The sequence below is a fragment of the Lonchura striata genome, chromosome Z, assembly GCF_050655825.1.
Source record: "Lonchura striata isolate lonStrDom1 chromosome Z, ASM5065582v1, whole genome shotgun sequence".
In the NCBI taxonomy this organism is placed as follows: domain Eukaryota; kingdom Metazoa; phylum Chordata; class Aves; order Passeriformes; family Estrildidae; genus Lonchura; species Lonchura striata.
Genome location: NC_140740.1, coordinates 53288416 through 53300314, shown reverse-complemented (window position 1 = coordinate 53300314; position 11899 = coordinate 53288416).

The following is an 11899-nucleotide window of genomic DNA, read 5'->3' as shown; positions in this document are numbered from 1 at the left end:
CCTTAATCACAGCTGAGATATGAGCCTGCATTGGGCCATTAATCATACTCTCATAATTCCTAAGTTTGTTGGCAACAGAACCTATTGTCTCCCGGTGGGTGTCAGCATTGATCGTTGCAATGAAGGTGGCGTATTGAGATGGCCCAAGATTTGCCAGACTCCACAGCATTTGTCCCGTACACCTGACCTTGTCAGGGTCATTATTGTGTCGTCCATCCCTCCCAAAGAGTACCTCCAATACTGCCACTTCTCTCAGCTGTTGGATCCCTTCCTCGAGGGTCTTCCAGCGCATTCTATGATGGTGCTCTTGCATTCTCTCTCTGTGGATAAACCTCTCCCTGACACTCATTAAGAGCCGCTCCCAGAGAGAAAGGGACCCTGGTTCCCTTACAAAAACCTGATTTATACCCGAGTCCTGGGTCAAGGGTCCCAAGTTCCTTGCCTCACCACCGTCCAGCTGCACGCCTGTACCCATAAGATCCCAAACCCGGAGTAGCCAGGTAGCATAAGCCTCACGCCCTCGTCGCACAATGTCTTTATGCAGATTGCGAAGACTTTCGTACGTCAGGGACTCGGTGATGATAGCAATCTCTGGCTCCCCTGTGGGTTGTGAGGTTCCTCCATTCCTGTCCCTATCTGCAGGGTGCTCTGCTTTCACCTTAGACTTCCTTGTTTCTACCGGGGCCACTGCTGCTGACCGTGACTGCCCTTGTGGTTCAGCTGGAACCTGGACAGTTGTAACATTAGTGGGTTCCACAGCTGTACTATTAGACTGTCCCTCCTCAAGGCAAAGGGCCGGTTTCTCACCAGCTGGGGAAATGCACTCCTTCAGCATCTCTCGTATCTCCTTAACCAGAACCCTCACCCAATCTGGGCGGTTCATTTCTGAGGTGGGCTGTGGGGCAGGGTCAGGCTCTGGAGCAGCAGCATCTCGAGTCTGTGGTGTAGGTGTGAGGGTAGTTATCCAGGTTAATCTTCCCTTATCTCTGAATGCTAAATATAACAGGACTATCAGCAACACCACCCATTGTATGGTATCATTAGCACTTATAAAGGATCTTAACCCTTTGAGAACTGGTGGAACAGACCCAAAAAGATGGTTAAAAGGTTGAGAGAAAGTTTGCCCAGGTGCTATTTCCTCGCAGTAGGTACCGTTATTAAAGTAACCCCAAAAACATACAGTTAACGTGTGATAGCTATGAATCCATGTACCTGCCTTCCAGAGGAAATTAAAGATCCATGAATTCCTCACCCAATTAACCCAGAAGCCAAACTTGATAACAGACACCGTAGCCTTAGTCATAGGACCCATTTTTAGATAAGGGTCTGCAAATGGGAAAAGTATAGCTACGATCACATGCCACCCAAACCAAGGTAAACTAGACCACATGGTGATGCTGAAGATGTTTTTACACACAACAAAACCAAATTACTTAAGAACTGTTAATCCTTTTTCCCTCTCAATGCCCTCGGGCCCCACGTTGGGCGCCAAATTCTGTCTTGGTTAGACAAGACAGGAGTCTGTGAAAGAGGGCAAAGCCTCCTGTGCAATGGAGAACGGCAAACCCCCCTCCCTCTGAATTACGAGGATCTTTAAATTAAAAGGCTCTCAGGCAAAGATATGGGAGTGGGAGTAACAATTCTTTACTAGGAGAAAACTAGACAACAATTTAAAAAGGAAAATGCAATCGGTACAAACAAAACTAGTGAAAGAAAAAAAAAAGTTTAGAACCTGAGGAATGCCAGTATCAGGTTTTGCTGGGACAATTGCTTTCCCTTGCAATAGTTGATGAGTTGCAGCTGAAGTGGTGATCTTTAGAAGGGTATAATTTTCCTCTGAAGATCTGGTGGCAGTGGGGGCCGGTCTTCCTCTGCGCCGGGGTTGCCTCTGAGCTCCGCTGCCGTCGCCTCTGCGCGCGCCGGCTGCTTCGCTGCGGGTGCCGCCGAAGAGAGAGCGAGAGAGAGCTGCTTTTCTGGGAATCCCGCGCAGAGAGAGAGAGAGAGCTGCTTCTCTCGGAGTCCCGCGAAGAAGAGAGAGAGCTGCTTCCCCCCTCTGGGTGGGACCCCTCACGGCGTTACATTTTTTCAGCCTTTCATTGAATCAGTCAAAGGTGTATACACAAACCATTGTCTCTGAGAGAGATAACAAAAAACCTGTCCAACCGGTTCGCCTTCGACAGATGGCAAATGGAATACAAGCTTATCTTACAACCCAGGACATTGTCTTTGAAATATTTTTCTTAGTATGTATCAGTGATTTCCTTTATACACAAATTTAACCCACCACTGATTCACTGAAGATAAGTAAACTTGTTAGCTTAACTGAGCTTACGGAATGGAAAAACAGAGAATGATTTAAAAATATGTTTACTGGAAGACTGTGATAAAAACCAATTTATCTTCCAGAGGAGTTGAGATCACCTTCCTTCCAAAATTAAATAGCTGCCACCACCTGTCTCCTCTCTTGTCACTGAATCCTGTATGCTTGCATGTCAGTATATCCCTATTAGCTGTGAAGTTATCTAGGGATAATGAGGCAGAATCTGAAAAAATGGGGTTTTCTTTCCTGCAGAGTTGTGCCCCAAAGCAGTTAGTGGTATCAGTGAAAGAAAAGTAATGATTTGTCATTATCATTCAAAGAGTGAAGCTTGCATTGGATAAAGGATTTTTGTTTCAATTTAAGCCTGATTTGCATATTCATTGCTAGCTGGGCTTTATATAAACATGACTAGTTTAGATATGTCTACACTGTTTTCCAGATACAGACCCAAACCTGCACACAAGTCAAAGTTCATCCATGCCAGAAGTACATGGACTTTGGGCAAGACTGAACCATTGCTAATAGGACTGCAAATCACACACCACTGTTCAGTATGACCCCAAACACATTCCTGCCTGCTCTCTAATCACTGCTTACTGACAGTAAAATTGCCACCTCAGTCTGTGAAAAACTCTGCATCTTTCCAACAAGGCAGTTTCTTGTGCCTGTAGTTCACATTCTGAATGTATTCTACAGATGGCATTTTCCCTCTAGGTCTATAAAGAAAGAAGATTAAAAAAAACCCCACAGTATATGCTTAGCATTAGGGATGATATTCACGTCCCCCATCTCATATTTTCCAGTAAGAACTGATGATGGTACTTGTTCATTCAGATAATATTCACATAAGAAGTGGCAAAAGCTATTGCAGATAGGTAACACCAAGAGAGAAATAAACAAATGTACAGTTTAGAAACCTTCTCTAGTTTCTGTTGTAAGAGGAAAAATGTAGCAAACACTGAACAAAGGCCTTATCTGAATAAGAGACATAAAAGTGCTACTTGATAGCCCTGCTGTTCTCAGTAGAAATCTTCTGGAGAAATACTTGCTCAGTTCCCAGAGAAATTCAGCCCTTTTGAGAGATATCTCCCTTTCATACTTTGCTTCCTTTTTTTAAAAGCCCCGAATTTTACTTTTTTTTTTTTAAATACAGAGGATTTCTGTTTAGACTAAATGTGGATAGTCATACTGTGAATCAGATAAGCTGCATACTTGGCAGACAAAGAATTGGAAAGTGATGCTTCTGGCTTCAGGTTGCCATTATAAGATCCTGTCTCTTTTTAGAAAGTTTCTCCTCTGAAAATCTCCAAGTGTGGATTTTCTGAGTGTTCACTACATTCCTAAAACACATACTGTAGGAAAAAGTAGATAGTAAAGCCCTCCCCTTTTATTCTGGTATCAACTCAGCATATTGCAAAAAAAAGTACATGAAAAGAGATTCATTAAAAAAAAAAAAAAAAGTTAAATAAGGTAGCTGAAAGGTCATGTCATGGTCTAACCCCAGCTGGCAACTTAGCTCCAGAGCTGCTCACTCATTCCTCCCCCAACAGCAGAATGGGGGAGTTAATCAGGGGAACACAAGTGAGAAAACTCATGGCTCAGGATAAAAAGCTTAATAGGGAAAGCAAGCACAGCATACAAGCACAGCAAAACAAGGATTCATTCACCACTTTCCATTGGCAGGAAGATGTTCAGCCATCCCTAAGATGGCTGGTGGCATGCGATAAGGTGCAGAAAAAGCCTTGATACTGCTCAGCAACAACTAAAACATCTGTGTATTATCAGTACTGTTTTGAGCAAACCTGAAACACAGTCCCAATACCAGCTACTGCAAAAAAGTTTAACTTTTTCATAGTCAAAACCAGCACATTCAGCGCTCATTTGGCCAATGAAATAAAACTGTGTTATATTCCTTGCTACATATTCCTTGCTACAATCCCATATAGAGATGCCATTTCCTTGCCAGGTTATGTTTCTCCAGTAGTAAATAACACCTGTACTGCTTCTACCTCGAACATTACACAAGATGCTTTGAGGGTCTGTTAAATAGTGCAAAGGTTTTCATGGGCAATGGATGGGCCTTGTTTTTTTTTTCCCTACTAGGAGGGAAATACATGATTTACAGAGTTTCAGCAGACGGAGCATCTTCTGCAGTAGATAACAGCTGGAAAAATTATTGTACTGTCATGAGAACTGCCTGAGAACTGTTTTCTCTTTCACTGTTCAAGGATGAGGCTGCAGAGGAGCTGTAGAAATAGTGATGAATTACACTGCACTGATAAAACTGATATGTGCTAGATGATGCAGCTTGTCCTTGCCTATACAGAATCATCACGGAATGGGTTTGTTTGGAAGAGAACTTTAAAAGGACATTTAGTCCAACCTCCCTTATCAAGATTAAATGAAACAGTGACTAAGAAAGGTGTGTGAAAAGAGTATAATTTCTTTTCCAACCACTCTAATCACAGATTTCTGGCCATGCTTTCTGTAATACAGATTTATTATCTTATTTTCCTACCCCTAAATTCAATTAGTTTATTGCATGGAGTTCATGGTCTCTGTGTGAAGTAAAAACTATTTAATTATTACTTTAAAAAATGTAATTAACACCTCCACTGCCCCTGGCTTGATGCATCATACTTGTGAAGTTCCACCATCCTCAAGAGTGTATAAATGAGAGAAGAAAAAGACTCAATGTAATTTAGAATTAAAAAGCTTTGTCTTTACAACTTTATTAAAAGCTTGAAATAATTTTATGAAACTTTCAAGCATGTTTAAAAGAAGTGTGTATCAATATGAAACTATAACTGAAATTTTATTTCTGGTTTGAAAATCCCAAGGCAGTTCAAATGTAGAAGTGAACACACCACTTTTACAGTAAAGCTGGCCAGTATTTTTCGTAAACCTAGAAAAGACATCTCTGTAAAAAGTTTTGCCTTAAAAGGAAAGGAGTTTTTGTAGTTGATACACTGGCTACAAATCAAGAGATGTATAACCAAAAGTCCCTAGAGATCTAAAAACAATAAAATTCTTTGCAGAAGTCCTAGAGGATAAAAAAATAGAACAGCAGCTCTTGGGTCACTTATACTTGGAATCTAATTTCCAACAGTGCCAATGTATAAAAGTGCTCAAACATTTGTTTTTCTCAAAATGATTGTGTTCACAGAGCTGTCTGCTGTCTCAGATGTTCACCTGCAATCTGTGCTGTGTGCTAGAGACTGCAACTCTCATTCTTCCCAAGCCAAGCCCAAATATGCTGTCTTTACAAAGGGCATGGGTTGCTCTCTCCTAAAAGAAAGACAAGTTATAAAGGTCAGCAGGGAATGCCCCTAAGTAGCCTTCTCTATCTACTCAGCTTTATCCTTGGAATCAAAACTAACCTGTCACAGAGCAGAAAAAACTAAAAAAGAATAGTTAAATATAACCCTTTTCCTGGGTTATCTTGGGTGAGCCACTTTGTGTTTCACTGGACTTAACATTACCCACAAGGCTGATGTAAAGATAAATACACTAAATGTTGTCAAGCATGGGAATAGGGTCCACAGAGAGAGATCACATTTCCTTCTGAGAGACTTGTTTCAAATGCTGTGAGAAATATAAGTAAACTTAATAGTCAGAATGACCCAATATCCTCAAAGTAGAATGCTTAACATTTTTATCTGAAATATAATTTTTGCAGTAAGTAACAATGCAACCCTTAGCAGTATGTTTTCTAAAGCCCTACCACTGTCAGATACAATTTATTGTTCTTATATAAGTTATTTAAAAACCAAATATTTTTTTTCTTATAAAAGATTGTCTTGGTGGTACTAACTCTAATGTGTGGCTAAATCAATCAAAATTCAATAATTAAAGTAAATTAATTCTTACATTTGAAATTTAAATGCTACAATACAGTTAAGTATTGGCTCCAGTAACTCTCACAACCAAAAGAAGGCAAAACATTGCAGAAGGTGGAACAAGGAAAAATGAGAATATACCATTTTTTCCCCTCTAGCATTTCTGAGGTTTACAAAACTGGCAATAAAATTCATAGATAAGCCAGGATAAGCTGGTATCAGTTATTGTTGGTAAAACTCTGTATTAGGTCTGTAGATTTTTCACTACTGATATGCTGTGCACATTCTTCTCTTCATTAATAATTTTTAAATTAATTTTTATATTGAAAGGTAAAATTCAATTAGAATAAGTTATCTTTGTATAATTCTCCCACAGCTTACCAAGAACAGAAGTATTTGGAAATATATTAACAATTGCTGAATCATAACTAAAATTAAAAACTACTTATAATTATTCTTTTTCACTTTGAAATTCACATTCTAGTCACTAATATATTTTAGGCTACTTTCACTTCTAAATGTATATATGTATGTGTTTTGCCTCTGGAAATATTACCCAAGTTGTAATATAACCCTGAACTCAGAAGTTCATCTTTGAACTCCTCTGGTGTGACAAAATCTCAGCTGAAAAAGGAATTTTATCTCTATTATTACAGTGTCAAATAAAATTGATGTACTTAGAGGACTAAAAAGATACATGACATGACTCATAGTGCAGGAGGTCCTCTCATTGATCCCACTGGATGCTTCTAATGAAGTGGTTTACACCTCTGGATGAAAATTATTCCCATGCAGAAGTACAGCATGCATATCACTTTAGCCACAAGAAAAACAGTAGGATTGTGATGCATATTCAGCCTGAAAAAGCAAACAAGGGAAAAGTATTTCACAGATTCTTGGCATGCAAAACCTGAGTCTTGATAATCACTCTTACAGAAGGCAAGTAATTTCCTTAATATTAAGGCTGAGATGGCTTTCCTTCCTTTGTCTGAATGCTGCTGTGTGACATTTTTTCACTTCTCCAAACAAAATATTTACAGACTGGAAAACAGCCCTTCCATATGCAAAGGACTAGCATAGTTTGCAGACTGTTCTGTGTTAAAATAGTGCTGAAAATAGTGTGAAAATAGTTTCACATATGAAGACAATTATCCAAGACAACCCCCTCTGAACTAACATACTTCTTTTTAATTAAAGAACTAAGCTATACAGTTCTAAGTATGCATCATTTCAGTGAGTATTTAAATAGTTCTGTATCTGCTACATAAATGTTGAATTTGGGTGAATTAAAAATTAGCTGAATTACCATTCTAGTAAGCTTTGAAACTGAATTGTCTCTTTAACAGGAAGAGAATAAGTCCTGTAACATGGAAATTCCAGGGTACATTTGCTTGTGCTGTCTTAGATGGTGGTGTTCTACCAACATGTATTCTTAAAGTTTAGGAGAATGAATATGCACATTCATTCAGATTCTGTACTATTAGGTATGTCCAATGCACAGAGATTGAGGTCTGTGTCTGTGCTGATGAGGACAGGGGCATATCTTACCTGCCTCCTGCAAAGTTTTAACTTCAGTTCTTTGGTTTTGGTTATGATGGCTTCATAGTCAGTAAAAGTGCAGAAGTTTGTCTTCTGTTTTTTAAACCATTTTCATCTTTCTTATTCTCCTCCCTTATTGGGAGTAGATGTCCTGTCATTAGAGCAAAAAACAAAATGTTTAACTTCATTTAAGAGACAAAATAATTAAATGGCAAAAGACTAGTAAACCCTTTTTCAAGTCTAAGGGTTTTGGAATTACAAATAACACTTCTAATAAGTTGTTTTCTCCATTTTTTTTTCACTGAAGCTCTCTTTTGTCCTTCTAAAGTAATACAAAACAACTAAAGGAAAAAGAGTTCACAGTAAGAGGATGCTGTCAGACTTTCTAAAGTTTACTGAAGTTTGTTCATAAATAAATGGAGTGGCATTTAACTTGATTACTTCCTTCCACCAGGGAAGGCTTATGCCACTTGTTACTTATTTTATGCTGCCTCTTCTTCAGGTTTTATCTTCAGAATTACAAACATATTAAAAAAAAAACAAAAAAAACCCAACCAAACAAACAAACAAAACCCAAAAAACCCCACAAGTAAGTTCCTGCCAACTACCCAAAAAAACCTCAAACAAATTACAAACCCCTCCCCCAGCCCAGGAAAACCATAAAACACATAATTTGGATGAGAAAAAGTCTACACTCTTTCACCATATCCACAAGAAAAAGAAAGCATTTGCACGTTGATTACTCCAGAGCAGGAGACCCAAGTAGCCCAAATTCAATTACATAAGTAAGGCCTGGCTCTTCAGACAGTTTACTGCTGCTGCTTATTGGTGATAATTGGGCAAGTACTGCAGCAGAATGGAGGATACTTTCATTTATAATTTACATTATATATAAAATTCTCTTTTTTTTTTATTGTTGCCACAGAAGATAGGCTGTTTTTAAAAGTCTGAAAGATTAGAAAATGGAGAGTTTGTGAAACAGGCTTATCAAAGGTGAGCTTCATGCTGGTATTAAAGCAGTAGGTGAGCAGTAGGTAAGTAATTTTTCCTCAATTTGCATTCAGATTTAGAGTAATTGTTCTCAAATTGTATTCAGATTAGAGGTTGCCTTATTTTTTACAGGTATATTACTGCAATGAAGGATACTGCCTCCCTTCCTTCCTTGAAGTCTGATCCCAGTTGAGTCACTTAAAATATCTTCTGCAAATTTTGAAGCACAGCTTGCAAAGCAAACCCTGTGATGAGGTGGCATCCATTTGTATCACAGTGAACTTTAATTCTACATTAAACTAACAGATTGTCGACATTTCTTGTCTGTACATATGGCTGCAATTTAAATTGTGTTTTCAACAAAGTACTGGGTTTTTCATTATGTTTTCCATTTTAAAAATTAATTTTTTCCAGATATCAGAAAGCAGGGGACTGGTGGGCAGAAAGAATTCTATGCCCAAAATCTGGCTTGAATTTTTGGATGCCAATTCCTTATGGTGGTGTGTTTGCCATGTGGACAAAGCCTTTATTGCCTAATCTGCAACCCTGCACAGTAAGAAGTGAGTATTGAGAGTACCGATAATCAGTATCAACAATCTCAATAATTGGTACTGGCAGCAATCGAGGATTTTCATAAAATACAATACTAAAGCACTATAGCATGACTTTTTGTTTCATATACAGCTCTGACCTTAGAACACAATATTAAACATTTGATACATGGCAGAATTCTCAATAGATATTATATGCTTAATCTTGCAAATTGTTTTCAAGGAGGTAGCAGAAGATACCTGGATTTACAGCTACTCAGCAGGATGCAGACTGTGCAGAGAAGGCAGCTGCAGAATATGAAGATTGCATAAACTGGCCTGTAATTTTTAATCCAGACAAGACTTCTGTTTAGTTAAATCCTTAAAAGAGAGCAAGCAAGTGATAAATGTTTGAAGGAGACAAATTTTGCTTGTAGTCTTGTACTAGCACTCAGTATATTCCTTTGGCTCCTAGAAACATGCAAATTTTGCACTGTTTTCTAAAAATTTTATTATAATCTGACTGTTAGCACAGAATGGAGAACTAATTCCCCAATGCTTGTGTTGCATAACTTCTATTTCAGCACATCCTTTTGATAGTGATCTGCAGTTTAGTAACACATTATCTCTTGTCCATGCAAAATTATTTCCAGGACAGCTTGCAGGACTTATTTCTAATGTAATTCTAAATTGTGTCTCCAATTTACTACTGTTTATTTTCATGCTTTTACAATTAAAAATATAATGCCCATTAAAAGAAAAAAAAAATCTAGCTAAAGCCTAATAAGGTCTTGATGATTCAGCTTCAGTTATTGAAAGCTGCTAAGCACCATCCCTGAAGTCAACTTCCACCTTAAGTAGTTTTAAGTCCATTTTGCTTGTTTCCTTCTTTATCACAGTTCTTCTGACATACACATCAGTTACCTTTGCACAAACTGAGTGGATTTTATAAAAAGCAAACCTCCAACCAAGAAAACTCCTGGGTCACAGATGTCCTTTGGTTATTTTACTGTTTCATTTTTTAACAGAAATAAACAAATGCTGAAAACTGGGCTTTGAGAACTGGGCTTTGGTTGTTAACGAAAAGGAGTTGTAAAAGTATAAATTACAATCCACATTTTTATTCAGCCAATAATCAACATATATCAGTATTCAGATAATCAACATATATCAGTATTCATATATCAGTATTCAGTATTTCATTTACTTTCCTTTTGCCATGAAAAATTTAAGCAAAGATCTTCCTGAATCAGCTGAACAAATCAGCAATATCCCTGTATCAGAGGTTTTGTTAAATACAAGGTTTTTTATAAGCCAGAGTATGGTGCAACATATAAGTTCTTGTTCCAAAACAATTTTCACATTTGCCAAGTAACTACTATGTGAGAATAAGTCAAAGTTTGTCTATGGAAGTGAGAGAAGAGGAAAATGTGCTGCAGATCAATAAATGGAATAGATTAGACTTGGTATGTAAGTTTTAAATACTTTCCCTGAAATTTCTAATTACTGGCCAGACAATGTTTCCAAATGCAAGCTAATAGTTGATTTTTTTTAATATCCCAAATATTGTACTTTACCATTGCTATCACTAACCTTATAATTTCTGAAACCTCTCACTTTTTCAATGATCTTACCAAATACAGCTATAGTTCTTAGGAAGCAATGTAATCTAGCATATTATAATGCTAAGACAAATACTGAAGCATGGAAACCCTTAAAGGACTGTTTTGTTTGCTTGGTCAGTTCCTCTAAATTCTGCTTCTTTCTCACCTCCCCTCTGCCACTCTTGCTCTTGCCTTTGCTTTTCTCTTTGCTGTTCCATTCTCCTACTGTTTCCTTGGTGGCTTCTGTATCTTATACCATGAGTATAGGAAAAACCAGCTTCCTTAGCAGAAGTTTGATAATTGTTTTCTTTCAACTCAGCATTAAGTGTGGATGTACCATTAGTAGATGACAAGAGCTGAGATGAAACCCTGCAAAGATGTTCATCATATCTTCTGACTGCTCACCAAAGTTAACCTGTTGGAAAAGATCGAAGCCAGTCTTATATAGGACTAAAGACCAAGTCACTCAAAACAAACTGTCTCCATCAGAACCTCCACAGTTTCCATTTAGCAAGAGCTGACAAAGCTACAGCTATGTTCTAGATAGGTCTGCCTTAGCAGATCCATTTGTGCCAGCCCCCAGTGTTTAGTCATGTTTCCACCAACCAATCCATGTTGATTCCAGGTGGATAAAATCTGTCTTACCAACAGGTGCTGCATACCCAACCGCTAAAAAAAGTGAATATAAAGTTTTCTTTTCACCCATTCCAGGGAGAGCTAACTATAAACCAGTCCTTTCATATCTTTTGGCAGTTGACTCTCCTCTCTCCTCTGCCTCTCCTTCTCTTTCCCTTCTCTCTCCTTTCCTTTCCCTCACCCTCCCACACTACCAAGAGATAACTCTCTTCAGTCCTAACTGGTTCAGATAAAACAGCTTTCAAGTGCCAGCCAGTTTTTTCCTGTTAAAAGCTGAAGCTCATCTACCATTCCTAAACAGCTTTATCTGAATTGGATTCTCTCTCTGAATCCCATAATTCTGTGCATTTTGGCAGGCTGGCAGATTAACAAGCACGGGGGGTTCAATCTCTCCTCATAGCACATTGCATTGTGAGTACTCCTGAACACACAGCAAAGGGC